This window comes from Onychomys torridus, chromosome 20 (assembly GCF_903995425.1).
Source record: "Onychomys torridus chromosome 20, mOncTor1.1, whole genome shotgun sequence".
NCBI lineage: Eukaryota > Metazoa > Chordata > Mammalia > Rodentia > Cricetidae > Onychomys > Onychomys torridus.
The window spans coordinates 12,778,763-12,784,762 of record NC_050462.1 but is presented as its reverse complement, the minus strand read 5'-3'; positions in this window follow the sequence as shown (position 1 = coordinate 12,784,762).

Below are 6,000 nucleotides of genomic sequence, written 5' to 3'. Positions count from 1 at the left end.
GCACATATGTTAAAGACGCTATATGGTACTACTCAGGGTGGTAGGACCACAAAGAGGTGGAGCCTAGTGGGAGGAAGGGAAGTTATTGGGGTGTGCTCTTGAGGTAGATGGTGGGACCCTAGATCTCTCTCTCTCTCTCTCTCTCTCTCTCTCTCTCTCTCTCTCTCTCTGTCTCTCTCTCTCTGTCTCTCTGTCTCTGTCTCTCTCTGTCTCTCTGTCTCTCTCTCTGTCTCTCTCTCTCTCTCTCTCTCACACACACACACACACACACACACACACACACACATGGCCGTGAAGTAAATTAGACTTCCTCCACCCTATATTTCTATCATGTTATATTGCTTCAACACAGATCCCAAAGCAACAGACCATGGAAGCCAATTGAAGCCTCCAGTATTGTGAACTAAAATAAACCTGTTCTCTTTATAAGCTGATTATCTCTGATATATTTGTTCTATTAGTGGAATACCAGCTAACACAGAGTCGGTTTAAAATAAGCTCTGAAGTGCTCTGATGTCTTTGAGGTATTTATTATATTCATATCTTTGAGGGGTAAAGTAAAGACTCATTTGACCATAGGACAGTGTTTTCTGAGATGTCCTCCTTGGGTATCTGATGCCTTTAGAACACAGATACCATCCCTACCTTCAGGATGAAAGTGGCTTTATTTCTCTGAGTTCCAAGCCACTGCCATAGTATTAGATCAAAAGGAAGACTTAGGAATGCTTTGCTTAACATCCCACCTGCCCAAACAGATGTTGATTTATGCTGACTATCTCCCATTTACATACATAGCTCTCCGGAATTGATCAGGGACAGCAGAAACCACTCAAATATGGCTTAATTATCAAGTATGCCTATGCCCTTAAACCCCCATATTCTCTTTTATTAAGTTAGCTTGTATGTGGGTAACATCCTCCAGCAAAATCAACTCTTTGTGAATGAGACATTGGCTAGAAACTCAGTGACAACATCTGACCGAAGCATGCTTTTTCCTGTGAAATCACTAATTTGAGCACAGCGTGAGTATATTTTTACTATTCAGGCACACATGAGAGATTTCCTTGAAGCCTCTGATTAATGCAAATAATTGCTGCATTAAAGTGGCTCTTATGCTTAGAAGGCTGTTAGCAGACACAGCTGCCACCAGCCAGGAGCAACCTGCATGGCCTGAGATGATTCATGGATTTATGGCATGAGCATACTGAGTGCCTTACACCTGAGTGGGGACCATTCGTATGGTTGACCACACTGTACGTGTGGGCTGGGGAATGCAGGTGGCTAGGAAACAGTGCCAACAAAGGTGGGTGAACAGAGTGAGTGGCAAGATAACAGTTTCTTCTCAGTATTGGTTTCTTCTGCTTCTCCTTTGTACCGAGTCTGGTTGAGTTTGACTCCCATATCGAAGGGTATGGTGAGCAAGGGAGGACCTGTCATCTCCATATTTGCCACTTAAGAAAACAAGAGTCATTGAAAAGGAACAAGCCACACTCGGAATCACAATGCTCAGGATCTACGGAATTGGAATTAAGATGCAAATTGGGACTAAATCAGGGTTTTGGGTTTTTTTTTGTTTGTTTATTTGTTTGTTTGTTTGTTGTTTGTTTTTTTTAGACTGGATATAAAGATATCATGTGAATTCATTTCTTAAAAAATGGTGGGAAAACTGACGGGGCATGAGAAGTAACTTAGTGAATATCTAGACAGCGTATTTGCAGTGCGTAGAACTATGTCAAACAAATAGGTAACTGGATGAACTTTGAACACTGCAGTTTGTTGTCTAATCTCATCTGCTGTGATCCAGTTGGGATGGGTCTTCGGGTCTAGTCTGTGTCCTGGTTCAGCACTCTCTTGGTCTTTTCCCTTTACTTTTGTTGCCATGGGTTACTAATTCTTCTCATTGACTAGTCTGGGGCCTTATTCTGGGATAGGGGAACCTGAAAGTTACCTCACCTATTTCTTTTATGTTTATTTTAAACATTTGCTTTCAAAAATAAAAAATAAAAATAAACTCGTCTTTCCCTGATTCCTGATTGGACATTGGACATGAACCTGTTTCATTTGAATCTCTTTGAGTGAACAATATCTGTAGCAGAATTGTTAGGTCTTATTAATAAAAATAAACTTAGAGCCAAGTATTGGGGTGAATGCTGGAAGACCAGAGAAACAGAACAAGCCACAGCTTCCTCACCTTGCCAATTCCTCAGCTGATCCTGTTTCCTTAGACTGGATGCTTCTGTGTCCTCATCCAGAATGAATCTCAGCTGAACTGCTGCTCAAAAAGCCTAAAAGCTTAACCAGCCTCTAGTTCCTGGTTCTCACACCTTATATTCCTTTCTGCTTTCTAACATCACTTCCTGGGATTAAAGTCACCATGCCTGGCTGTTTCCAGTGTGTCTTTGAACTCACAGAAATCCATGCCTCCACAAGGCCAGGATTAAAGGTGTGAGTGCCACCATTTTCTAGCCTCTGTATCTAGTGGCTGTTCTGTTCTCTGACCCCAGATAAGTTTATTAGGGAGCACAATATTTTGGAGAACGTAATACCACCACCATTATAGAAGTCTGGACCACGGTAGAGAAATGAGGAGTCTTTGACAAGTTATGATCATCATTAATATTAAACCAAGGTAATGCCTGGTTATGGAGCATGCGTGATTGAGACAAGCAAGGTCTAGTGTCTGTTGGTCTGTGGGGTCATGCAAATATTGAAGACAAGGCCACCAAAGTTCAATGAGCAGAGGCAACTTTGTTCCATTGCTGAGGGATACCAGAACTTCTAACTAGTTAGGGCTACAGGCAGGTTGGGTTCTGACCCCGTGACCCCAAGCAGAGGGTATAGGTCTTTTAAAAATAAAAGCCACAAGTGAGGGGGTCAGGGGTGATGTGAGAAAAAGAATTTTTTTTACAATTTGAGGTTAATTCCTGGGTGATAGTACATTCTGGGAATTTACAACTTGGGATAACATTTTACAATTATTAGTACAGTTTATGATAACAAGGTGTTTGTACAAGCTTAACAGAGGGTTGTCTCAACACAGCTGGGGTCTTGTCTTAATTTTTAACCAACTGTTCTCCCTGTGACTGAGAATATAGGACAAGGGTCAAGTGATAGAAGAAGCTGGGTCGGTGGACTAATGTTCAGACTTACTCTGGACCTTTCAGTGTCCTGCTTGACCTTCAAAAAAAAAAAAAAAAAGAGAGAGTGGGACAAACATGAGCTGGTGAACCCTGACAGCTGGCCTCCCACCTCAGAGAGTAGGAGACAAAGACTCTGACTGTTTTAGTTCTCCGTTTCTGTGGGGAAATACACCAACAAAGGCAGCTTAAGGAAGGAATGGTTTGCTCAGCTCACAGTTCAAGGGTGCAGCACATCATGGTGGGTAAGTCGAGGCAGCAGGAGCAACTGGTCCTGTTGCCTTTGCAGCCAGGAAGACGGGAGTGATGAATACCCTGATCACCAAAATCCTTTGTTTTCCTATAGTGTGTTGTACAGGGCCCAAATCTAAGGAATGGTGTCACCCATTTTTAGGGCTGGTCTTCTTCCCACCTCAGTTAACCTAATCAACACGACCCCTCAGAGGCATGGCCAGAGACTTAGAATCTAGCTAATGCCTGATGCATGTGCCCCAGGCATCTTACCTAGATGATTCCACATCCTGCTGATAATCAACACTAACCATCACACACACCAAAATGGACCTAGAGCAGGGACCACAAACAAGCCAGGCATACAGGGCTCTAGATGCTCTGACCCCAATTCAATCAAGTCTACTGAAGAGTTGAAAGGCAGCGTCATCAAACACTGCTTGAAGCAAGAAATGGTTTATATACTAGGAACATTTGATTTAGTCATACACTCTCAACAGAATTTAATCTGTCTAATTTGTACTGTGGCTCTGATATCCTGTAACCTGTATCAAAATGCAGACCATAGCTAGATCTGCTATAAAATGGAGACAGGAATAGTGTCCACATTCTGGAGTTGTTGAGGGAATAATTGAATTGCCATGTGTAATATACATACATAAGACCTTAGGATAATAACATAAGAATGGTGAGCAGCCAGTATATATAAATGCATCAAGATGTCAGATCTTCAGTATACCAGGAAATGGAAGAAAAAAACTTCTGTTGAAAGAACATAGAGTCTTGTTGCAAGGACTACTACTTACCTGGTTATCTATAAAAATATAAATAATAATAGAGAATACTACATACCAGAAGGTAAAATGATAAACATTTACATGCATTACATATTTTAGCATGAAATAAGATTTTCTTTGTGCTTGAATAACAGGAGCTGCCATTGCATGAATGGCCAAAAATGTATATGATGATCACGGCATGGATTAATAGGGAGTTATAAAGTGGAGAAGTTAGGAGTGAGGAAGAAGTCCAGGTTGAGTTTGTAGGAGTGTTAAGAACACTAACCATACAGGAAGCAAAAACTCAGTGGTACAGACCCAAGTATATGGTATGAGACCTTAGATAATAAAGAGATTAAAGAAAATATTTTATAGTCATTGACTTATTTTCAATATAAAAAACAGTAGAAAGAGAAGTTAATTTACATTGAATGGATATCTGTATGGGCAGGGAGAAAGAAAATCTGACTTCTTTGGGAATATTTTTTATATTCCGTTAATTTTTTGATCAAGTGAATACCTTATCCAAAAAACAAAAATTAATTCAAATGATAAAAATATAATCTCTGAATGGGAACCAGGGGGAAGAAATCTACTTTTCTCTATTTCCTTCCTTTAGTATTGGGAGAAGAACCTAGGGCCTCATTCATGCTAAGCATGTGCTCTACCATGGAGACCCACACTAACCCCAGATGATTTGATTCTAAGTAAGAATGACAAGAGAAGACACAGACGAAGGTTCACACCAACTGGATTTTGAGACGATGCTCTGACTGACTCTTTGCTAGACAGATTTAACAACAGCCACAAAGGAATCTTATACTTTAGTCAGAGATTTTTCTGCCAAAGCCAACATTTTTTGTGCAGTTTTGAAATAATTCTCTCTATATATTAATTCAATCAAAACCTGATATGTTACCTTATAAATGCCAAATTAAAATAGCAATGTCAGTCATATCAGAAACTAATCTCATTGTTATGCCATTCCTATTAGAAGCCAATATGTTATTGTAGAAAATAAGATTAAAGACATTAAGGAAAACAATCCTAGAAATTAAATTCGGTAACTATCATTAATTTGTGTCTTTTAAAAATGACTGATGGGCTTAGAAACAATCTTGCCATAGCAGCAATGGCATATCCACACTGTTTTTTGGTTTCTAAATACATTTGCCACACGAAAAGCTCATTGGGGAAATCCCAAGTTTGGATAAGGGGACAATATATCCAAGCCACATCTAGTGCTGGAAGAGCAAGAAGCATGCAAAAGGACTCAGAACCAGCCACAGTGGGCTATTCTAATGCATGTTCATAGCAACACAAGCACCAGAAGAAGAACTATAATGCAGAGTATAATGATGAATAAACGTACGTCACATGAGGCTAGCCTGGGCTACATAGGGAATTTCAAGCTGACTTGTTTTGCAATGAGAGTCCATCTCAAAAGAAAACACCAAAACAAAAACAAACCACAAGAAAGTAAAAAAAAAAAAATAAGCAAAACATTGAATAGGTAAAAATCATGAATGCATCTAGAGGCAAGGAGGGAGAATTTAAAACAAAGCAAAACACAAAATAGAGAATTAACTTTATTTGGGGGAGGAACTATCATTTGTCTTTCATTGAGGAAAATCTTCTCCTTAACCCCCTTTCACCAATTCTATCACTGAATGTAGAAAAACAATGGGAATAGAATACTGCTTTTCTGCTGCCACTTGTAAAACTTGATTTAGCCTGGGTTAAAAAAGGGATTTGGAAATTCGGAAGCTGGGAACTCAGATGGAGTCAAAGACTATGTGACAGATAATTGCAATTATAAACAGGAGGTATGTCTGTGATAATAGACACAGAAT